This window comes from Cervus canadensis, chromosome 5 (assembly GCF_019320065.1).
Source record: "Cervus canadensis isolate Bull #8, Minnesota chromosome 5, ASM1932006v1, whole genome shotgun sequence".
In the NCBI taxonomy this organism is placed as follows: Eukaryota; Metazoa; Chordata; class Mammalia; order Artiodactyla; family Cervidae; genus Cervus; species Cervus canadensis.
In genome coordinates this window covers 6241081-6265545 of record NC_057390.1, presented here as the reverse complement: position 1 = coordinate 6265545, position 24465 = coordinate 6241081, and the positions used below count along the sequence as shown (strand labels likewise).

The window sequence follows — 24465 nt, the reverse complement described above, 5'->3', positions numbered from 1 at the left end:
GAAAAGTCCCTCTGGCTGGCATCCCCTGGGGGAAGTGAGATTCTGCCTTTGTGTAACTTGTAGAGAGCTGACTTACACAGTAGAAGATCTCGGTGGCCTCCAAGGGTAAGCAAAACCCTAGCTTCACCTTGGAGTCAGGTTCCGGGGAGATGCAAATCAGAGGTCCAGTGGTATCTGGGCAAATTTCCTTGCTTTGTAGGTGAAGAAATGAAAACATTGTGAAGATAAGTGACTAGTCCAAGAGGGCCTAGGAAGGAATATTTGGTCAGAAGCAACAACCAATCGCAGTTGCTTCCAACAAACAAAGAAACTGAATTTATTATCAGGATTTGGCCACCCGATGCAAAGAGCTGACTTATGGGAAAAGACCCTGATGCTGGGAAAGATTGAAGGCAGGAGGAGAAGGGGGTGACAGAGGATGAGATGGTTAGATGGCCTCACCGACTCAATGGACTTGAGTCTGAGCAAACTCCAGGAGATAGTGAAGGACAGGGGAGTCTGGCGTGCTGCAGTTCATAGTGTCACAAAGATTAAGACACAGCAACTTAGCAACTGAACAACAAGGAGGCTTTGAGAGGGTGAGGTGGGCGGTGACTCCTTAATGGGTATGGGGTGCTTTAATGGGATAATTAGAAAAACTTGACACCAGCCAGAGCTGATGGTTGTGCAACTTTGGGAATATCCTAAATACCACTGAACTGTACACTTTAACGTGGTTAATTGTATGTTATGTAAATTTTACCTCAATAAAAATACGAAAAGATTAGTAGGAGAGTAGATAATTATGGTTGTTTTCAGAATACAAGCACATGATTGATATAGATAATCTGTCATTAGATAAACGCTCAGACAGTCAAGAGTAGATTACCTCAGACTTTGTCGTTTAAGAAATACCAGCTTTCTTTGGTAGCTAAACTGACCGATCCTTGGAGTGAAGACGGCCTCAGTCATTCATATCCATCCTCATCAAGGGAGGCTGGTCCGTTCTGAGGACTGGTTCTCGGGGCTCTCCGCCTGGTATGTTCCTGCCCCTCTGAGCACTAAAAGGCCTCTTGTTGGATTTTCTGTGGCATTGTTCCCCTAAGGTCCATTCTTCCTTTCAAAGCTGGGAGGCTTTGTTTTATAGATGCTCTGATGTTGGTCCTAAGATGTGACAAGCTGAGTCTGCCACAGAAGTGCCAGCACTGGCAAGAGCTGGATTCTCTGGGAAGAAGAAACACAGCTCCCCTGGACATCATCAAAGCCAGCCCGCTGTTCCAGCTCTTCCCAGCTCTTTACCGGAGGACGGGCATGAGCTGGAGATGGCTCATCCAAGCCACATAAAATGTTCACATCCAAATTTGAAGCTGGCCTTTGCCCCCGCAATGTAAAGCTTATGTGTCCACCAGCTTGCACTGAGTAATTATTCTCAAGAGCCAAGCTCTGCAGGTTAAAACAACTTCCTCGGTTGTTGGGATAGTTCCCCAGAGACGGTCATCTGGTGTGCATCCAGGATATCTGCCCACAGTCCTGTTCTTCTCAGGACCTTCTCCTCAATCAATCAGTCAACCAGCTACCCCGCCTGCCCGCCCACGCACGCCCTCCCTCCCTCCCTTCCTGCCTTCTCCTCTTACTTATCATCTTTGTCTTCAGCAACTTTACAACAGAACAGGAAATGCTAAGCTCTTTACATTGATCACCAAAGTATTTCATTCGGTAAAGAGTATTGCATAGTTGTAACACGTGTCTTATTTTGGTCTACTGTTTTCAGTATTTTGTTCACAATTTTCTTTTATCAGGACATTCATTTAAGTAACTGGAGGGATGTGAAAGGGTAGCTTTTTCCCCAACAACCCTGAGGATATTAAAAGGAGTGTTTGAGAAAATATACATCAGTGAACAAGTAAGTTTGGGAGACACTGAATTAAACCAAGTTAAACACACTTCTTTACATAGGATTTCTTAGATAATCAGTAAGAGTTGTTAAGTTTTCAAAATAGGGATTTGAAGCATTCCCCAAATTTATTTCATTAAGGCACTCTTTTTGTGAGGCATTTCTAATAGGACTTCGAAAAACTATAGTTTGCAAAGATTTTTGTTACATCTTCTTAAAAGAATTTTGAAACTGCTCACTCCACTGCATATTTTAAGCTGACATTTAAAAACTTCATGTAAGTTTATTTGCACAGAAAAGGAAAACATCAAAAAAAAGGGAAAGGCAACCTATGGAATGGGAGAAAATATTTGCAAATAATGTGACTGACAAGGGATTGATTTCCAAAATATACAAATAGCTTATACAGCTCAATAAGAAAAAATAAAAATGGGCAGAAGACCTATATATACCTTTCTCCAAAGAGGACATACAGATGGCCAATAGGCACATGAAAAGATGCTCAATATCACTAAATATTAGAGAAATGAAAATCAAAACTACTGGTGAGGTATCACCTCACACCAGTCAGAATTTCCATAAATAAAATGTCTACAAATAATAAATAGTGGAGGTGTGGAGAAAAAGGAATCTTCCTACACCATTAGTGGAATATAAATTGACATGATCAGTATGGAAAACAGTATGGAGATTCCTTAAACGACCAAAAACAGAGTTACCATATGATCCCGCAGTCTCACTCTTAGGCAGATATCTGGAGAAAGCTATTAATTCAAAAAATATAGGCATCCCAATATTCATAACAGCACTATTTACAACAGCCAAGACTTGGAAGCAACCTAAATGTCCACTGACAGATGAATGGATAAAGAAGATGTGGTACATATATACAATGGAATATTACTCAGGCATAAAAAAGAATAAAGTAATGGGCTTCCCTGGTGGCTCAGTGGTAAAGAATCCACCTGTCAATGCAGGAGACATGGGTTCCATCCCTGGTCCAAGAGGATCCCACGCGCCATGGAGCAACTGAGGCCAAGTGCCGCAACTACTGAGCCTGTGCCCTAGAGCCCAGGGACCGCAGCTCCTGAAGCCCACGTGCCCCAGAGCTGGCGCGCCACAAGAAAAATCACCACGGTGAGAAGTCTGCGAACTGCAAAGAAGAGGAGCTCTTGCTCTCCACAACTACAGAAAAGCCTGCATAGCAATGAAGACCCAGCACAGCCCAAAATCATAAATAAATAAAAGTTATTTTTTTAAAAATGAAGTCATTTGCAGCAACATGGGTGGGCCTAGAGATTATCCTGCTAAGTGAAGTCAGACAAAGACAAATATCATACAGCATCAATTATTATGTGCAATCTAAAAAATTATACAAATGAACTTACTTACAAAACAGAGATAGACTCACAGACTAGAAAGCAAGCTTATGGTTACCAGAGGAGAAAGGGCGGGATAAATTAGGAACTGAGGATTTACAGATACATACTATTGAATATGAAGTAGATAAAACGACAAGGACTTACTGAATAGCACAGGGAACTGTATTCAATATCTTTTAACAACCTACAATGGAGAAGAGTCTGAAAAATATATACACATATACATATATGTGTGTGTGCACATAAAAATATATGTGTATATATGTGTGTAAAAATATACATGTATACATGCATGTATGTATATGTATGCTATATATGCATGTATATGTGTATAAAATATTATGTGTAAAATATATATGTATAAATATATATTCACAATGTTTCAGGTATACCGAAAAGTGAACCACTACTTTGCTGTATATCTGAAACATTAAAAATCAACTAAACTTCAATAAAAATTTTTCCTTTTTTGCCACAGAGTGCAGCTTGCAGGATCTTAGCTCCCATACCAGGGTTTTAGAACCCATGTTCCCTGCAGTGGAAGCACAGAGTCTTAACCACCGGACCACCAGGGAAGTCCCGTATATAAACAATTTTATGTGCTCTAATTGCCGGGGTAGAGTATTGGGTTAGAAGTCATAAAACAAGTTTGTTGCTATCATTATGCTTTTTGCAGCACTGCTATCCAGAAAGATCAAACCGATGTCGAGTCTGACCAAACTTGATATTTACATCCTTATTTATTTGTGAGCTATATACATACCTCATGCTATTATAAACTTGTATATTTACATTTCCAAAATTGCTTCTAGGCATTGATTCACTGTGTTCACTTGTGGGTAAACGGTCTGCTTTGATCCTACATCAGATGGAACCTAGGTATTGATCTGCAGTATTTGCACTCGCTCTGGCCTTGGGGAGAAATTTTCTCAGGGATGTTTGCCCTCTGCTTCACACACAGATTGTCAGCTTGTCCTTGGTAAGCCGGGGCAAGGGGTCCCACCATCAAAGGAGAAGCTGCCGGGACGCAGCCGAACTGTCCTTGAGCCTCTTTGAAGTTTAAACAGAAAGCATTGCAGTGCTTACTTAGCACTGAGCTGGTTCTTTTCTGTATTATCTGTAAGCAAGGTTAACTCCTGCCCTTTGGGGTTTATTCAGACCTTCTTCCTGGGATCTATTAGGCCATGTTCCAAGTTTGAAACATGAAAAAAGAAAAGTTTCTTTTCTTTTTTTGGAGCAATTTTTTAATTTGGTTTCAAAATGAGTCATAAAGCAACAGAGACAACTCGCAACATCAACAGTGCATTTGGCCCAGAAACTGTTAACAAATGTATGGTGTAGTGGTGGTTCAAGAAGTTTTACAAAGGAGACAAGAGCCCTGAAGATGAGGAGAATAGTGGCCAGCCATCAGAAGTTGACAATGACCAACTCAGTGTAATAATCAAAGCTGATGCTTTTACAACTACACGAGAAGCTGCTGAAGAACTCAACATCAACCACTCTATGGTCATCCAGCAGGTGAAGCAAATTGGAAAGGTGAAAAAGCTTGGTAAGTGGGTGCCTCATGAGCTGGCTGAAAATAAAAAAAAAATCATCATTCTGAAGCCTCATCTTCTCTTTTTCTATGCAACAACAACAAACTTACTCCATCAGGTTGTGACATGTGACCAAAAGTGGATTTTATATGACAACAGGTGACGACCACCCCAGTGGTTGGACAGAGAGCTTCCATTTTCATTAGAAAAAAAAAAAATAATGCACAAACACTCAACAACTGTGAATTCTAATCACCTGACTTCTGTTTTGGTGATGTTTTTCCATTCATCCAATCAGCACACCTTGTCCAGAGGCAAAAGCTAGAACACGCACAACCTATAACCTCCATGCCAAAACCACCATTATCCCTTTAGCCTTATAAGGACCAAGTCCATGACTTTCCTCATTTTATCTCATCTACTGCTGTCTTCCCAAGTGACTCAGTGGTAAAGAATCCACCTGCCATGCGGGAGTTGAGGGTTCAATCCCTGGGTCAGGAAGATCCCCTGGAGGAGGAAACAGCAACTCACTCCAGTATTCTTGCCTGGGAAATCCCAGGGCAGCAGTCCATGGGGTCACAAAAAAGTTGGACACAACTTAGAAACAACAACAAACTTAGACACATTTTCTTTCCTCTCAAGCACAACTGCCGGAGGAAGGAGGGGCGAGGATGGGGTGGGGCATGTGAGAGGGCAGATGAGGTCCGTGAGACTGCAGGGCACCAGGCTTTGGGGTCTCCACCTCCATCTCCTCCCACTCCCTGCTGCTCCCATCAACCTGGCTGCTGGCTGAGCTTGTCCCCGTCTCCGTGAACTGGCAATAATATCACCGCCACCCTATACTGAGCTTCCAGGGAAGCCTCCATGGTATTTACTTGTCAATGAAAAGGTGTTGCTGCCGTATCAGTGAACAAAAGGTGTCACAGCCGTTCACATTGCAGCCACCCCAAGGGAACTGCGGATGGAATGGGATGCCCCGCCATCAAGCCCTGCAGCTGCCGCCCACAGTGTACCCTGAGGAGACTCGGGATGAAAAAGCACGGGATACTGGCCCCAGAGAGCTGAGGTGCACGTTAAAGGAATGATGCACCTTCCCAAACATACGTGTATGTGTGTGTGTTAGTCACTAGTCACTCACTCTTTGCGACCACAGGGACTGTAGCCCACCAGGTTCCTCTCTCCATAGAATTCTCCGGGCATTAATACTGGAGTGGGATGCCATTCCCTTCTCCAGTGGATCGTCCCAGTCCAGGGATCGAACCCACGTCTTCTCCATTACACGCAGATTCTTTACTGTCTGAGCCACATGGGAGGCCCTAAATTTCTTTACTTGAGATGTCTAGTTCTCTTTAGGTAACAGTAATCTCTGGCTGTTCCGAATACCTGGTCTTTGGTACAAAAACTCCTATATATCCTGGCTCCCCCCTCTGAGTAGTCCCTTAGAGCTATCTGAGATGCTGTGTCTCAGCCTTAAGTCCTCTTTTTTTTTTTTTTCCCGCCAAATGAAACACAATTCTCAACTTCGAGGTTGTGCTTTTTTTTTCAGCTGATGCTATCAGGTTAGAATGTAACCCTTTACTGCTTCTTCATGGAAGTCACCTCTGTCCCTTGCTTCCTCTGCTTAAAAATAAGAAAACACAAAAAAACACAAGAATAAAGAAGAGGGAGAACAGAGAGCCCCATACACACTCTCGGAAGAATCCAATAAAAGACCTGGATGTTGAAAACGAGGCTGTGTTAAGCATTAGGCCTGCTGCCTGATGGCCCTTGGGTGCAAGGCGCGTGGTGGCTTTCTCTGCCTGAACTCCACGTATAGTGAGTTGGTGAAATGGGCCTTTCCCCAGGGGGGCCACCTCCCCTCACCATCTGCGGGGGCTTGGAAGAGCAGGCTGCTCCACTTTGCGCTCCCCCTCTCTTCATATTCGTGCTCCCACCAGCTCTAAAGTCGCTGTTCTTTTAAAAGAGACCATTAGGGAGCTTCTCTGGTGGCTCAGGGGTAAAGAATCTGCCTGCCAGTGCAGGAGACACAGGTTCGATCCCCGCGTTGGGAAAATCCCACCTGCCTGAGGAGCAACTGAGCCCGTGGGCCACCACGACTGAGCCTGTGGTCTAGAGCCATGGAGCCCTAGAGGCTGTCCTCCACGAGAGCAACCACTGCAGTGAGGGGCGCCCCCAGCCACTACTGGGGGTAGCCTCCCCTTGCCACAACCGGAGAAAAGCCCTTGCAAAACAACGAAGACCCAGCTCAGCCAAAGCTAACTAAATAAAATTATTTTAAAAAGAGATTGTTAGGGACTTCCCTGCTGGTCCAGTGGTTAAGACTCCACGCTCCCAATGCAACAGGCACAGGTTCAATACCTGGTCAGGGAACTAAGATCCCACATGCTGCATGGCCAGAAAATAAAATAAAATAATTAAAAAAAAAAAAAGAGATTGTTAGATGAAGTGGTTAATCTAGAAAAAAAAAAAAGCTTTGCTTCGGTAGTCTGCATAGCTGCATTGTTCAAACAGGGAAGGCAATTCTACTGAAAAGATACCATGTCAGCAATGATTCTATGTGTGTTTACAAACAAATTACAGCCACGTCTTCAAATCTTAACTGATACAAGATCGAGAAGGGTTGCCAACTACCCTGGATGTTTCCTGATGGCCGATGGAGGCAGGGATGTCTTACTTACACAGCTGATGTTGACAGTGGGACCAGATGTTATCAACAGCCTCTACATCTCTCTCTTCTTTCCGAATATCCAAACTTCCCTGTGACTACAGCTTTCGTTTTCTCTAACCACTTGCTGGTATTTTACTGCTCTCACCAGCGTGTGAGACATTTCACAAGATCTCCTCATAAACTTTTACTGCTGAAGGCTGGAATTAGAGCACCTAGACAGCAAATGCACTTCCAAACAAAATGAATTTGAAAATTTATTGCTTTGGCATTTCAAAAACCTGTGTGTTTTTTGCCACGGTAGTAAACATGGAAAAACCAAAAAAAAATTTTTTTCATTAATGCGGAGAAAAAGATTGTGAATATTTTATTGATTCAAGACACAAAGGGACATCATTTGAAGGGCAGAGTTGGAAAGCCATGAATCTAGAAAAAAAAATCTTCCAGAATAAACATCACTTATGAAGTAGTCTTTCCAAAATAAACGAATTGGAAACAAACCAAGCCCGTAGATCCGATTACCCATTTGCAGGAAATACAGAAAACAGATGAACACGTCAAATGGTTGCTTCGAGTCACCATCCACAAAAATCCAGATCAGGGGTAGCTCTGTGGAACAAATGACCTGGTGTTTTTCAGTATCTTAGAAGGAAGAGAGAAAGAGGAGGATCTTGTAGATCAATAGACTCAGTCATACAGGTCACTGGTAATACGCGGACATTAGCGTGGAGACAACTGGAAATTTGAACAATGACTGGATACTTGATCATTTTATGGAATTATTGTTATATTTTATTTTTTGGTAGGAAACTCACAGTTTACTGGAGAGAAAAGCACGCCCCACAACAATAAGAGAGAGGCATGGACATGGGGCTGCAAGACCGCAGAGCAGGGCCCCTCATCCCATCAGAGAGGGCCAGGAATGATCAGCCACTGCCTCCTTGCTTTCACAACCTTTGTCTTATTCAAGGCTCACTTCTCCATTTACGCTCTTTTTAGAAAAATACCTATTTTCATTTACATATCTATTTGACTGCACTAGGTCTTAGTTGCAGCATTCAAACTCTTGATTCAAATCCACTCCATCTCTGCTAGAACCTTTGAGCAACCCTTGTTGTTCCCTTTCTTATTTGTATTTTCAAATGTTTCTTTCAAGTGCTTTAAAAAATTTTTTTATAGTGATTAATTTTTAACTTTATAGTGCTTTAGAATTTTTTGAAGTTTCACACACACGATTTCATGTAATCCCATGTTAACCCTTTCTACCTACCCTTATATTGCCCTTCGCCCTTCCCTCTCCCCACTGATAACCACTAGTTCATTCTCTGTATCTGAGAGTCCACTTCTTTTTTGTTTTATTGACTAATTTGTTGTATTTTTAATTTAAATTTTATTTTTTTGCCCAGTGGCTTGTGGGATCTTAGTTCCCCAACCAGGGGTTGAACCCTGACCCTTGGCAGTGAAAGCACTGAATCCTAACCACTGGACCACCAGGGAACTCCCTTGTTATATTTTTCAGATTGCACATGTAAGTGATAACATTTGGTATTTGTTTGAATTGCTTCAGTTAGCATGATGCCCTCCAAGTCCATCCGTGTTGCTGAAAATGGCAAAATTTTCATTTGTTATGGTTGCATAGTATTCCACTGTGTATACCACATCTTCTTTATCCATTCATCTGACGTTGCTATAACAATCTTGTGATTATACATTTTAAAAGCAATTCCCTGTCTTTTAGAAATACACATTGAAATATTTACAGAGGAGAAATCCTGGATTTGTTTTTTAAAATGTGGAAGGAGGAAGACAGGGATGGGGGCACAGACAAAACAGATGATCAGGAATTGACCATGTTGGAAGCAGGTCTTAGGTAGAGGGGGATTCTCCCTAAGAGGAAGATTGTTCTGTCTGTTTATATATGTGTTTGAATACTTTCCTGGTAAAGTGTGTTAAAAAAAAAAAAGGCAGTATTGGTTAAAGTAAAAATATAGAACCCAGTGATGATCCTTAAACTTGCTCATGTTAAAGGAAAAATCAGAAGTGATACAGGTGTATGGTGAGAACAGCTATCATTAAAAAAATCTACAAACAATAAATGCTGAGAGGTCACAGAGAAAAGAGAATCCTCCTACACAGTTGGTGGAAATTTAAGTTTATGAGCCGGCTAGTTAGCTGTATATTTAAGGCATTCAGTCTGGGACTTTTCTTAAAAAGCAGACACAGCTAATAGACGTAGTCAAGGCCTCTTTCCTACTGCAGAGTGTGGACAGTGCCAAGAAGTACCAGATTCTTGATCAGCAGAGCGATGGGGGACATGGAGAAGAGCAGTAGCCAAAACTCAGAGGTGGGAGAGGACATTCTAGAACACAAGACATGCAGTTAAGATATGAAAGTGAATAGGTATCCACCAGGGAAAAGGATGGGAAAAGATTCCTGGGGTCAGAGATGCTCAAGAATGCAACTGAAATGAAACTTTTTAGCTTCCCTTTGAATTGTCTTTGAGTATTTTGTCTTGAGATCCTGAAGCTCAAGAAAATAAACTCCTTAGGGGGCCATAGATTATTTATTTTAGTGTTTGGAGACCTACCATCCTCTTAGCATCAAGTGGATAACTAGATGAATGACCTGTTACTCAGAAGGCTTTAGAGTCCTTGAAATGTGCATGTCTCCAGGGAAAATGCCACCATTCTTTTATTCAGACCATCAGCTCACAGCCCAGTTTGCTTCTGGCCGGCCAGCAGTTTCTGCCGAGACCCCAGTGTATAGACATTGTATTATTCTAACGGCCTTTGCTTCTGTTTTGTCAGCTTTAAACACTTTCCTGCTATGCCCATTTTGATCATCTTGTGAACATTCTAAAATCGACACCTCTCTGGCCTCTTCCAGGGAGATGACTGATCCCCCTCCCCAGGCACTTTCTTATTTTAGAGGATGATCAGAGTTTGCAGGACCCCAGACTGACATCGCATTGTCTGGTTTTGGAGAAGGGCGATGATTCACAAAGGTTCAAAATGAAATATTTGTGACGCAGGAATTTAAATAGCAATATGCCAGTTTCCAGCACTGAGCAACCAATTTATGAACCGTTTTCACACACAGGAGAAAAAACAGCTAGAGAAACTCGTATTTTTAATGAAAGGAAAACAAAACTCTATGAAATAGAAAAAAAACTAATTTAACCTAGAGGTTCCATCCGTGGATTTTTTATTGAAGGGGAGGCTCACATGTATCTATACATGTGATATAATCCTAACGTCTGATAGTGCGATGAACCAAGTAAGAAACAATCACAGAGGGTTCAAAACATGCAGAACATTGGCAATCATTTGGTTTCATACACTTGTCCTTTGTAGGCCCTCATTTTACGGAAAAGACAGTGAGACCAGAATGAGTCAAGTGGGGGCCGTAGTTCAGAGCAAAATGGAACTGGGGGGACAGATATGTTTATTATCTTGATGGCAATGATGGTGTCAAAGTGCATGCCTATGTCACAGCCTGTGTGTGTGTGTGTGCTCAATCACTCAGCTGTGTCCGACTCTTTGTGACCCCATGAGCTGTAGCCTGTCAGGCTCCTCCGTTCATGGGATTCTCCAGGCAAGAATACTGGAGTGGGTTGCCATTTCCTACTCCAGGGGATCTTCCCAACCCAGGGATCAAATCTGTGTCTTTTGTGTCTCCTGCATTGGCAGGCAGATTCTTTACCACTGCATCACCTGGGAAGCCCTATGTCACAACCTACCAAATGCATACTTTAAAAGTGTGCAGTTTACTGTCTGACAAGTGTGCCTCGATAAAACTTTCTTTTTAAACAAGTAAAGGCAAAAATAAAAATTTTTGGGGGGGGGAAACCATGACTGGATTGTAATTTTGAAAAATTCAGAACGCAAGGCATGTGCTTCCGTGAATTAATTATCAAGGAAAACGAAGAGAGGGCTGCCCTGGGGGCTCAGTGGTGGAGAACCCGACTGCAGAGGCAGGAGACTCAAGTTCAACCCCTGGTCCAGGAAGATCCCACATGCCTAGGAGCAACTGTGCCTATGCATCACCACTGTTGAGCCTGTGCCCTAGAGCCTGGGAACTACAACTGCTGAAGCCCGCACACCCAAGGGCCCATGCTCTGAAACAAGAGGAGACACCACAATAAGAAGCCTAAGGAACACAACCAGAAAGTAGGCCCTGTTCACCCCAGCTAGAGAAAAGCCCTCACACAGCAAGGAAGACCCAGCGCAGCAAAAAATAAATAAACAAAAATAAAAACAAAGAGAGAAGGGGAACCCAGAAATCAAAAGAAATGTAAGGGACACAGCTATCAAACACAATCTGTAGATTTACGTGGACCAAGGTTCAAACAACCCATCCATAAAATAACATTTATGAGAACGTCAGGAAAGTTTATACAATGACAATATATCTGATGGTATTAAGGGGTTAATTTTTTAAAAACTGTGATAACTGCACTGTGGTTTTGCTTAGAAAAAAGGAAACAGTGTTCATGTTTTAGACGTATAGACAATTATTTGTAGATACATTATTACGATGCTTGATATTAATATGTGCTTCAAAATAATCTAGTGGAGGTATTTGAAATACTAAGGAATGATTAAAATTTTGGGTGTGAAAATGATATTCTGGGTACTGTTTTGAGTCTTTGTATCTGCGAGATGCATGATGAACTGTCTACAGATGGGATGAAGTGATTTCTGGGATTTGCTTCAAAATAAACTGGGCAGTGGGGAGCTGGTGGGCATACAGATGGTGATCATCATTGACGCTGTGAGATGGGCATGTGAGGGTCTCATCAGAAGTTCCTTTCTACTTCAGTATCTATTTGGCATTTTCCTGAGTATAAAGCTTAGAAATCAAGGTCATGAAATTACGGGTTCAAGTCTGGATTATGAATTGGCGTTAAGCCGTCACTTGGATGGTTAATAGGGACCTGGGCACGCCTGCACACACAGATCATCAGCTGATAGGGGAGACCCATACTTGCTTTTAGGATTGCATGAGACTTTGGAAAGTCAGATATACAGAGGACTGTCCAGACGCTATCAAAAAAGGAAACCCAGTGTCTCTGAAGATAGACTAAAGCCATGAAACTTCCACTACCATCAAAAGCCTTCACATACTGATATTTAAACTGAAAGAAACATACTGGTATTTAAAAATGAAAAAGATACACACTACCACAATATGAAGCAGAAGTTATAAGAAGCTCATAAATACTTTTGTTTCTGCTTTTTCTACCTCAGTCAAAGGTGCTGAGTTTCTCAACAACAACAACAAAAAACCCTTGAAGTTTGGATTTTCCAGTTTTGCATCACATCCTGCTTCAGGCCACCCTAAAACAAAACAAGAAACAAACAAACAAAACCCGCCACCCCTCCAATACATTCTTTGAGGTCTGCAGCTTGAAGGCCATTGGTTTTTCCTTTGGCTCAGTTCTCGTGTCTGCATCTCCTTTGTCGATATGTTTATCTTCCTCACTTTCAAACTGCATTTCCCGTCCAGAAACACTACCTCAAGCATTATATTTAGCGCTTCACACAGAATTCCTCCTCCTGCATCAGGAAACAGCCCTGTAAGTGAGGGTGGGATCCCGGGGTCAAGGTGTTTCCTGGATAACAGTTCCATCTGAGCTCTGTCCAAACTTCCAACTCCCCTGCTGTCCACTGAACTCCCCTCCATGTTAGCGCATGTGTGATGGTGAACATCTACCAGCAAGTGAGGAACCGATTTCATGGGAGAGTTTCCACCTCCTGGGAGCAGGGGAAGTGGACTTTGTTGACCTCTGTCTGTATTCCTGTAGACGGTGAATCTAAGTATCATGTCACCTTGGTATGTGATCTTTCTCTGCTCAACTGCTTAGCTAGTTACTACCGTTCATCACTGGTTCACTTTAGGCAATGTTACAGAAGGGATGTACAGAAGAAGACCCTGATGCTGGGAAAGACTACGCGCAGGAGGAGAAGGGGTAACAGTGATGAGATGGTTGGATGGCATCACCAACTCAATGGCCATGAGTCTGAGCAAATACCAGGAGATGGTGAAGGACAGGGAAGCCTGGCGTGCTGCAGTCCATGGGGTTGCAGAGTCGGACATGACTGAGTGATTGAATGGCAACAACAGAAGGGATGGTTTCTTCCCCTCCTGCGAACAGACCCAGTTGAATGGTAGATGCAACAGTCAGGTGATCAAAATATCAGGTTGGTGACTAACGAAAGCTAGGTTGGAGGATGAGGTGCAGGAGAGGAGCTCCCATTGACTTACTAACATGCTCTTCATCTCATTTTCACCCTTGTCCTCCCACCCCCACAGCGTGGCTACACAGAGCCCACATGCTGGGTTTGCAAGCACATCCTCTCAGCCGAGATTGTGCCTTACACTGGCCTGCAGCAGAGAGGGAAGAAGAGAGATCGATACCTCTGTGCTTAGAGTCTTGTGATAGATTAGATCCTACCAGTGGAGGACATGGACCGATGACTGTCACCAATGAATCGAGTAGCCCGTGGAAGCTTGAGCAAGGAACAGGGCCAGAGGCCAGGGGGACACTCAAGGGTGTATCACCTCACAGGTGCTGGGAGGGGTGGGGTGAGTGCCCCTTTCTAGGCTTTCTTTTTTGGCTGTGCCACATAGCATGTGGGACCTTAGTTCCCTGACCAGGGATCAAACCCATACCCCTTGCATTGCAAGCACAGAGTCTTAACCACTGGACCACCAGAGAAGTCCCTGAGCATCCCTTTCTAGTAGATGAGTGTGTCCTGGAGGTGTGGGAGGTGGGAGGTGGGAGTGAGGGTTAAAGGAATGAAGAAAAGAAAACCGGGCATGAAGCTTCCTGTCCTAGGGATCAGAAACCTAAAGAAGGGATGAGACCAAGAAGTGGTTGGTGTCAAATGAGTTATTTATTAGTTCAATTAACTAACTGATAGTTTTTCATCTTACAGCTTTGCTGCCTGTATGCCTAATCAGATCCTCAGTGGTGAAGTGGAAGGTTAGTGGGAGTTATTTTTTAAACATGGAGCCAGAGGATAAAAAGGAAATCCAGTTTCTTGCTAAGAACCTAGGAGCAAAACTGGACAACTGACCCTATGATGGTCTTGGCAGTAAGCTGATACACATGAGAAATGACATGGTTTTGAGCAACCTCTTAATTCAACTTAAATGTTTGTGGTCTCACTCCAGCAGATGGAAAAGGAAGTGAAGGGCTTATGTACTGAAATCATTGTCATTATACCTAGAATTGTTATTGCTATTGTTTAGTTGCTCAGTCATGTCCGACTCTGCAACCCCATGGACTACAGCCTACCAGGCTCCTCTGTCCATGGGATTTCCCGGGCACGAATACTAGAGTGGGTTGCCATTTCCTTCTCCAGGGGATCTTCCTGACCCAGGGATCAAATCTACATCTCCTGCATTGCAGGCAGCTTCTTTACCACTGAGTTACCTAGGAAGCTTTATATGATACATAATGGGGAAGAGGCACCCACACTCCACCCATGAGTGTTGTAAGACATGAAGATCCACCCAGGAGCCTTGTACCAATGAAGGATGGAGTAGAGTTTGTTTATAATCTATATGTCAGGGAGTCCATGACAATGCAGAATGTCAGCTGCAAACTATCCTTGCAGCTCCTAGTTGTAGAACCAGCCTCACTGTCCTTTTGGTTCAGAAAATGGGACAAATTGTGAATGAGCCCATATACATGCATGGACTCATTCTTATCAAGTCTACAGTATTATACAGAATCACTGTAGGGCTTTTTCTAGCCCGGCAAGGGGAGCAGAGCATAGAAAATGAGCTGCTTTATTTTAAAAGTTAAATATCTCCGCCCTTGCCCATCATCCCTTTAATCTGAGAAATATACAAAGAAAAGGAAAGGAAGGGATGAACTAAGGCGGCATTAGCAACACCAACCAACCACAAATAGTTGGACAACTTGGTCCAAATTCCTGCTCTTGATGGAATTTTACTTAACAGATTCCTGTGGTCTCTAGTTCCCAGGATCCCTGACATTAGGGTAGGGCTTCCCATGATGTATTTATCTACCAGTTCTTGAGGCGGAGACACAGTGAGGAGAAGAGGGCTGGGAAGGGAAAAGTTCCCTCTGTCCAAGGCCATAGGGGGATGAGGCCCCATTTGGGGAAGCACTTGTTTTGTCCAGAGTCCTATTTGTCTCTGGTTTCCAAGAGCTGGAGAAAGAGAGGCAGAAGGAAGGAGAGAGGGAGAAAGAATTCTTCATGACCGTGGAAGCAGATGATGTCCACTCTCAGCAGGCCCTGGGTTTGAGTTGAGATGTTACCCCAAAAACAGGACAGGATGCCCCCCCATCTTCACTTTGGTGGACACAGAGAAGAACGACTCTTCTCCGGACAAAGGTCACCGCCCAATTTGGGCGCCAGTCTGTGCTTTGGTTTTCATTCCCCACGAGAATGAAACAGCTCAGCCATGGACACTGCATACTGACCTCACTAAAAGAAGTCAAAGACAGGGCAGCAGTAAGGACTAGTGATCCCTACAAGGAAGGCTTCGGGATGGAGGAAGTGGTTCAACTGGACCCTTGGGGTATTTATGGGAGGATCACTTCTCTAAAGCTCAGTTTCTTCATCTTTAAAATGAAGAAAGTGGGGGACTTCCCTGGTGGCCCAGTGGTTAGGATTTTACCTTTTAATGTAGGAGGTTGTGGGTTTGGTCCTTGGGCAGGGAGCTCTAAGGGGGCTTCCGCGAAGGCTCAGCAGGTAAAGAATCTGCCTGCAATGCAGGAGGTGCAGGAGACATGGGTTTAATTCCTGGGTCAGGACCAACCCCCGGAGGAGGAAATGGCAGCCCACTCCAGTATTCTCGCCTGGGAAATCCCATGGACAGAGGAGCCTGGTGGGCTGCAGTCCGAAGGGTCTCCAAGAGTCAGACATGATGGAGCAACTGAACAACAGCGAGGTTACAACCCACGATTGTTCCCTGGCTTCATCACTCTCAGGCCTCTAGCTTTCAAGAGTTGTCCCAAAGCTACAGGGGGCAGTAAAGAAGGACGCAGACCCTGGGGCTCCCCCTGGTGCTTTCAGAGCCCAGTTATTAGTTATTAGCTGGGGACTCCTGGCGGGTCCCTTCCTCAATGCTATAATGTGGCCTGTAACAGTTAATGGACTAGACAATGAATAGTTAATGAAACAGTACATGGCCAGGGACTGAACCATTGAACAGGTGTGTTCTTTTTTTTTTTTTTTTCCTTTGGTGGCACTATGTCTTTATTGCTGCACATGGGCTTTCTCTAGTTGCAGCAAGCTGGGGCTACTCTCTAGTTGCTGTGCAAGGGCTTCTCACTGCTGTGACTTCTCTTGTTGCAGAGTGCAGGCTCCAGACTGGCTGGCTTCAGTAATTGCAGCGTGCTGGCTTAGTTGCTCTGCAGCATGTGGTATCTTCCTGGACCAGGGATCAAACTGTCCCTGCATTGGCAGGTGGATTCTTAACCACTGGACCACTGGAGTTCTGAATAAGTGTTCTTGTTCGTCATCTTTTAAGGACATAGCCATGCCAGCCATTAAGTGGTCACCATCTATCTCCCACTGAGGGATGCTGAAAATTTTGAAGACATGAGTGTTAAAATATATAAACATCTATAAACTAATACATTGGAGCTCCATCTACCAGTCTCTGCTGAGGATGGTTACACTGGGGAAAATGTCTCCTGGGGAAGATATTTTTTTACCATTTCATCAACTAAACCCCCTTAGGTGGCACTAGTGGTAAAGAACCCTCCTGCCCATGCAAGAGACTGAGAGACTCGGGTTCAGTCCCTGGGTCGGGAAGGTCCCCTGGAGGAGAGCAGGGCAACCTGCTCCAGCATTCTTGCCAGGAGAGTCCCATGGACAGAGGAGCCTGGTGGGCTATAGCCCACATTACTGGGGCTGCAAGAGTCAGACGTGACTGAGCAACTAAATGCAGACACACACACAAACACACAATGTAAAAATGGTCAAAGATGTGAACTGAAATTTCACTAATGAAGTTAAACAAATGGCTATTAACAACATCATTAATTATTAGAGAAAATCAAGTTAAGACCACACAATGAGATGGTACTCTTCACTCACTGCTGCTGCTACTGCTGCTAAGTCACTTCAGTCGTGTCCGACTCTGTGCAACCCCATAGCGGCAGCCCACCAGGCTCTCCCGTCCCTGGGATTCTCCAGGCAAGAACACTGGAGTGGGTTGCCATTTCCTTCTCCAATGCATGAAAGTGAAAAGTGAAAGTGAAGTCGCTCAGTCATGTCCGACTCTTAGCGACCCCATGGACTGCAGCCCACCAGGCTCCTCCATCCATGGGATTTTCCAGGCAAGAGTACTGGAGTGGGGTGCCATTGCCTTCTCCAATTCACTCACAGGATGGTGTTAATAAAAAACAAAGTATGACAAAGATATTGAGAAACTGTATCCCTCATATGTTGCCAGTGAGAATTGAAAATGGTGCTGACACTTTGGAAAACAGTCTGGCATTTTCATAGAAAGTTAAATTTGCCACTTGATTCAACAATTCCACTCCTAGGAATCTACCCAAGAGAGATGAAAACACATGCTCACACAAAGATGCATATGCAGATGTTCAGAGCAGCATTATTCATAACAACACCAAACCTAGGGACAATCCAAATGCCCATTAACTGATGAATGGATAAACAAAGCACAACAGAATATTAAGCAATAAAAAGGAAAAAAACTACTAATAACATCTTTTGACATACATGAAGCTCAAAAACACAGCTAAAACAGAATGAAAGAAGCCAGACACAAAGGCTAATTATTATATGACTCCTTTTGTATTATATGTCTAGAAAAGGCAGATTTATAGAGGCAGAAAGCAGATTAGCTGTTGCCTAATTACTCTAATCAACTGTAAACGGGTATGAGGGAACTTCTTGGGCCGATGAAAATGTTCTAAAATTGGATTGTGGTGATTGTCAGACAACTCCGTAAATTTGTTAAAGATCATTGAATTGTACACTTATGATGAGTGAATTTAAAGGTATATAGATCATGCCTCAACAAGATGGTTTAAAAATTTGAAAACGTGAAACAGAGAGATCTAGAAATCCAACTGCAATCCCATTGACTCTATTTTTTTATGAAACATTTCTGCTGCTGAAGTGAATTTAGACTTTGGAATGAGTATGCAAATCTAATTGATAGATCTCCAAGAAGACTAGTTTTAGGTACACAATGATATTTAAAGATATAAATATTCAGTAAACTCTGTTGTCTCTACAGCAATTTACTATTTGCTATGCTTTGTTCAGTGCAAACTGTGGCCCTTCTCAGCGGGTATTACTGCTCGATATAAGTAATAATTAATTAAGAGCTCAACTCCGAGCTAGAAGCTAGCAGAAAGGCAAAGAAAGCCAAACAGATGTCCCCAAAATGACTTTGATTCTCCTAGCAAGTTTCCTAATTACCACTAATACCAACAGGTGCCATGGGCTGGAAAATACTCACTTCCTGTCAAGAACAGCAATAAAATAATTGGCCAGAAAAAGGAAAAACCCATTAATTCTTATGTACTGGCAGTTGAAATGTGTAAGTATAAAAATCAGCTCATGCAATAAATCAACGCTGATCATCATGACCACATAGGGAGGATGTCAGGGGCTACTGAAAGAAGAAAATGGGGAGACTTCCCAGGAGGTCCAGTGGTTAGGGCTCTGTGCTTCCATTACAAGGGGCACAGTTTTGATCCCCAATTGGGGAACTAAGATCTTACAAGCCTCACGGCCAAAAAGTAAATAAATATATAAAATTTTTTTTAAATGAAGAAAATGACTTGGGGGACAGATTTGCAATATCAGATATTAAGGTTATTTTGGAACACTAGTAAATTGGCATTTCAATAGAATAGACCAGGGAAACCAGAAACCAAAACAGAAACACATGATATTGTATCACAATGTAACAAAAAAAATTACACTAAAACAGTGAAATGAAGCATACCAAAAACTCAGGTAGAAAACAATTGAAAGTAAGTTCAGCAAATTTTTTCTATAAATGTCCAGATAGTAAATATTTGATGCTTTGTGGATCATATCAAACACTATAAAAAATAAAATGGCAGGCCACAAAACAGAAGTAAATATTTGTAACCTATTTAACCTATAAAGTATTAGAATGCAAAATATGTTAAAAGTACTTACAAATCAATAAGAAAAAGATAAATGCAACAGAAAAATGGACAAAGAGTGCAACAGTCTCTCCCCAGAAAAGGGAACTGCAAATGATCAACGATCATATGAAGAGATGATCAACATCGTTAGTAAGCAGGGAAATGGAAAATCCATCCATAGTAATATATCATTTTGTCCTTAGTTGATTGGCAGATGTAGAAAAGACTGTGAAATGAGCAGAACACTTATACATGCTGGTAGAGGTATAAACTGGCTAAAAGAAAGCACAGTAAGATACCTCTTACATAAATTTAGCATACATTCCTAGGTTTCTTATAGTTTCTGGTACTTCCCCAAGGCTCAGAAATTTGCCAGGGTCGCACAGCTAGTGAGAGTTTCCAAATCCTTTATTCCTTCCACTTGACCTCTGTAAACATAAATACACACACACCCTGGAATCTTTCTTCAGGACTCCCAATCTCTTCCCCACCAAACTTCCCAAACACTCTGCATCTGGGTCATCCATTGGCCGGATGCACTGGTCACCTGTCTTCTTGTTGTTTAGTTGCTCGGTCATGTCTGACTCTTTGCAACCCCAGGACTGTAGCCCACCAGGCTCTCTGTCCATGGTATTCTCCAGGCAAGAATATAGGAGTGGATTGCCATTCCCTTCTCCAGGGGATCTTCCCAACCCAGGGATCAAACCCACATCTCCCGCGTTGCAGGCAGATTCTTTATCATCTGAGCCACCAGGGAAGCCCCACTTGCCTTGGTACCTCTCTAGATACAGACCACCCCCTTTCTTCAATCACATAGCACCACCCAGTCTGAGCTCCAAACTTCGGGCTTCCAGTGTCAGCAGAGAGAAGGCACTCAGTATATATTTGTCAGCTGACCAGTCAGTATTTTTCCTGATGCCATTATGGAAGAGAGCACTGGACTTGGCCACTTCCAACAGTTCTACATGAAATATCAAGTTCCTTGCCTTCCCACATTCATGTTCAAGTGCTCTGATCCCTTCTGGTCAGCAGAAGTCCTGAAGGTCAGTCTGGGTCTTGAAGCCTCAAAGCAGACAGCACACCAGACAGCCCAGAGACAATTTTCTTGTGAACTTCAGTATAAACAGCCCAAGTGCCCAACACAAACCCTTTTTGTCACTCAGAAGGAAAGGCCCCTCGCCCTCCACAGAAGATCAAGTGGCTTCTTTTCAAATATGCTAATTGCCCAACTTCCAAATTTTCAGCTCAAACCCCGATTTTTGCCTGACTTGAAGATAAAGCCCTGATACTACGGGCTTGAATGGGAATGCTGGCAACCCTGAGCACTGAGAATCAACTGCTATTCCAGGAAAGGAAACACATGGAGAGGCAGCAGGCGGAGTTCCAACCTGCGCACAGTAGGGCCACCTCTTTCCAGCTTGGCCATCAGGTGGCCACACAGACCCAGGTTCTGATCTATTTGTCTACAGTCTGGGCTTGAGGAAATGAGATCCCATCTTCTTGTTCTCTCTGGATAAACTGGAGCTAGTTTGGGAATTCCTTGGTGGTCCAGTGGCTAGGACTTGGCACTTTCACTGTCAAGGGCACAGGTTCAATCCCTGATCAGGGAACTAAGATCCCATAAGCCACATAGTGTGACCAAAAAAAAAAAAAAAAAAGTGGATCTAGCTTTGCCTCTTTCAGTTGTGTTGGAGGGAGAGTCTGGACCCTGAGGTTGGGAGGAACCATTTCTGAAGTTCCACATAAGGCACATGTGTGTATACCTAGGTCTGGATCCTGCCTACTTAACGTGCAATTTCCCTCTTGCCGGACATCCACTCTGAAAGGAGTGCAGGCTGCATTTAAGACCACTTTTCCTGGGTGACGATGAGAGCTGCCTCCCTAATCTGGGCCCTGATTCAAACATTAACAGCTCCGTCTGGATAGCAGCCTTAATGCGCTGCATTGGCGGAGGCGGCTCCTCTGATTCTCACAGGAATGAGTGAGATAATTTTCCATGTTTTCATCTCCTTGGATGGAAATTTACCAGTGAGGTTGATGTGACTGTTCTTATTTTAGAGATGAGGATACTGAGCCTTAGAGAGGTTAAATTAGTGTCATGAATTGACCCCAACTACGGTGTTAATTCAAAAAACTAAGATCATAGCATCTGGTCCCATCACTTCATGGCAAATAGATGGGTTAAAAAATGGGGGAAAAAAGTGGAAGTGGAAAAATAAAAAGTGGAAGATTTTATTTTCTTGGGCTGCATAATCACTGCAGATGGTAACTTCAGCCATGAAATTCAAAGACGCTGGCTCCTTGCAAGAAAAGCTATGACACACCTAGATAGAATATTAAAAAACAGAGGCATCACTTTGCCAACAACAATCCATATAGTCAAAGCTATGATTTTTCCAGCAATCATGTGAGAGTTGGATTATGAAGATGACTGAGCGCCAAAGAATTCACACTTTCAAACTATGGTGCTAGAGAAGACTCTTGAGAGTCACTTGCACAGCAAGGAGATCAAACCAGTCAGTTCTAAAGGAAATGAACCCTCAATGTTCATTGGAAGGACTGATGCTGAAGCTGAAGCTCCAATATTTTGGCCACCTTATGCAAAGAGCCAGCTCATTGGAAAAGATCCTGATGCTGGGAAAGGTTGAGGGCAAGAGGAGAAGGGGGTGACAGAGGGCAGCTGGTTGGATGGCATCACTGACTCAATGGACATGAGTTTGAGCAAACTCCAATAGATGGTGAAGGAGAGGGAAGCCTGGTGTGCTGCAGTCAATAAGGTCTCAAAGCTTCAGACATGACTGAGCGACTGAACAACAACGAAGTGTCAATAAGTGAGAGAGAGAAGATTCAAAACCAACAGTGAGGGATTTCCCTGGTGGTCCAGTGGCTAAAACTCCATATTCCCAATGCGGGGGTCTAGGTTTGATCCCTGGTCAGGGAACTAGATCCCACATGCTGCAACTAAGACCTTGGGCAGCTAAATAAATATTTTTTTTTAAAGTGCAATGGGATGGGGTTCAGGACACACTGCCCCAGTTATAGCACCTTGGCATCATCAATGCTTCCAGTTGAAGGCGTTTGAGCAAACGGCAGGTGCAGGAAGGTCCCTACTCTTTTCCCCGACTCTTCTCCCTTGAGATGGGCCATAAATCCCTCAAGAGGGGTGCCCTCTGCAAACCCCAAGGAAGGCAGCAGCCTTATTTCCAAAGACAAAGGGACACCAAAAAGAACCCAAGAGAACAGGCCTGGCTGAGTTTCAACCAGTTTACAACCCTTATTTGCCCTGTTTGACCTCCCCTATTAGATGGTAAATAATTTATCTGCATTGTGGGAGACCCAGTTTTGATCCCTGGGTCAGGAAGATCCCCTGGAGAAGGGAATGGCAACCCACTCCAGTATTCTCGCCTGGAGAATTCCATGGACAGAGGAGCCTGGTGGGCTACAGTCCGTGGGGTCACAAAGAGAAACACGACTGAGTGATTAACACTTTCACTTTCATTTCTACAAGTCTGCCTGCTCCTCAACAAGCCCAGCAGAGAAGCACTCAGGTCTGACTGTTTCTCCATGTCTTCTTCCCCTTGTGAGGGCTCCCATGTCATGCATAAATGTGAGAAATGGAGCATTTCCTGCCATATCAGTAAACAAGGATGTCGCAGTCATCAGCGATTACAGACCTCCAATGTGAACTGGTGAGCCCTGAGGACACTCTGGAAGGAAAGAACACCTGCCATCTAGCAGCCACCAGACTGCAGCCACTCTCTATGATGAGCCTTGGGGAAACTCAGGATCTGAAAACAGGATATTGGCCCTGGATCGCTGAGGTGTATATCAAAGAAATTATTTCAGTGAGCCCAAACTCTTGCATCTTCCCATACATAGAAAAGTGCTAAATTCCTTAACTTGGGATATCTGGTTTTCTTTGGTTAACAATACTGTTTTGAGGTTCAGACTACCAGCCCTTTCTTGCAAAACTTCTATATAACCTGACTCCCCTCACCTCTTTGGAGCAGTTCTCTCAGGGTCTACTTGAGATGCTGTCTGCTGGACAGCATCTGAACTGTCTCCTGAAAATTTCCACCAAAGAAAACATAACTCTCAATTTTAAGGTTGTGACTATTTTCTTTTTTAAGATTTATTTATTTTATTTTTTGACTGTGGTGAGTCTTCATTGCTGCACCTGGGCTCTCTAGTTGTGGTGAATAGGGGCTATTCTCTAGTTGTAGTGTGTGAATATTTTTTAAGTCAACAGATGTGTATGCTTTTCTCCTGTTAATTTGTCTTAGTCAGTTTGATTTTCAGACCCAGCCAGGGACCCTAAGCGAGTTCAGAAGTACTTTTTCCTCATCTACAGATGCCACACTGTCCCACCCTTGCTACTCAGAGTGGCGTTCACGGACCAGCATCCTCATCAGGGCATGGCCACCCACTCCAGTATTCTCGCCTGGAGAATCCACATGGACAGAGGAGCCTGGTGGGCTATAGTCCATGGGGTCACAAAGAGTCGGGCACGATTGAGCGATTAACACTTACTTATTAAATTTTACTATCCATATTAGATATCATGCCACCCAGAGTTGGAGGAAACATTAAACAGAATTTTGCAAACAGAAACCACCCTGGCTGGTTCAAGGAGTTCATGACTGAATTCCTTTCTTACAAAAGAAGGAATTCTTTTCTCACAAAAGCAAAAGTAGTCCTTCCCCATCCACTGCTCAGGTGCTGACCTCTGAGAAAAGATGGTGACCTGAACACCTGCCTCTGATTCTGGACTTTCCCGAAACCCTTCTGAACATGGGGAAAATATCACAAGGTTTTGGATGCTGAATAGCATATCAAAGCCAAACCTGGCAGTACAGGGAGCCAAGATT

General features: G+C 43.5%; 1 long non-coding RNA gene and 1 other non-coding gene across 2 annotated transcripts; both read left to right on the top strand.

Moving 5' to 3' along the window:
* Positions 1-2803: 2803 nt before the first annotated feature.
* On the top strand, positions 2804-23035 carry LOC122441428. The gene is made up of 4 exons (XR_006269352.1): positions 2804-2825; positions 16188-16214; positions 17229-17256; positions 22960-23035. It is a non-coding gene; the product is annotated as an uncharacterized LOC122441428 (long non-coding RNA).
* Positions 21135-21207, top strand: TRNAE-UUC. The gene has a single exon. It is a non-coding gene; the product is annotated as a tRNA-Glu (tRNA).
* Positions 23036-24465: the final 1430 nt, after the last annotated feature.